The sequence below is a fragment of the Glossina fuscipes genome, unplaced genomic scaffold (assembly GCF_014805625.2).
Source record: "Glossina fuscipes isolate IAEA_lab_2018 unplaced genomic scaffold, Yale_Gfus_2 0, whole genome shotgun sequence".
Classification (NCBI taxonomy): domain Eukaryota; kingdom Metazoa; phylum Arthropoda; class Insecta; order Diptera; family Glossinidae; genus Glossina; species Glossina fuscipes.
In genome coordinates, this window is record NW_023998414.1 from 23,620,627 (window position 1) to 23,621,452 (window position 826).

Consider the following 826-nt stretch of genomic DNA (forward strand, 5'->3'; position numbering starts at 1 on the left):
TATATATATATATATATATATATATATATATATATATATATATATATGTAGTATTAATTTGTGTGTGTATAACAAAGTTGCAAATATTAACAAAATGATTATAACGAACAATACTTTGATGTGCAAGACAGTTGAAAAATTTTGCTAATTGATTATTAATTTAAATATTTGTTTAAAATAAGTTAAAATGTTATTGTAGCTGGGTCAAGGCGGACAATTAAATATATTTTACACTAACCAGCCACGTCGCCTGATATAATTCTACATTTATTATACGCTGCATCAATGGCGGCATAAGGCTATATTAAGTTTGATGGGATGGTCCATCTTTTATTATACCGATGGAACGTTGAACCGTTACACACAAGAAAACTAGGCGGGTAGACAATCTAAAATCGATTCTGAAAATGAGTCTGAAAGTGATTCTCAATCAATTTTAGATTGTCTATCTGAAAGTGATTCGGAATTGAGAAAGAAAGAAAACTAGGTGGACAGACAGAATCACTTTCAGAATCGACCTTAGATTGATTTTAGCTTGTCTGTCCGCCTAATTTTCTTGTGTTCAACCCACATACTGCAAAGATATTTTTCATAAAATTGTTTTGACTCAAGAATGAATGCTCTTAAAAATAGCTCGAATCGGATCGGATTAATTTTTCAATCACTTCTCATATAGCATGGTGTTTTAAAAAGTCCTTATATGAATATCTGTATAAAGGAAATTGATGTTGTGTATTTAAGAGTGGGCCAAAAATTTGCAAAAGAATTTGAAAATGACCCAAGCCGATCCAAAGACATACCTAAAACACGCCCACACACCTATGTA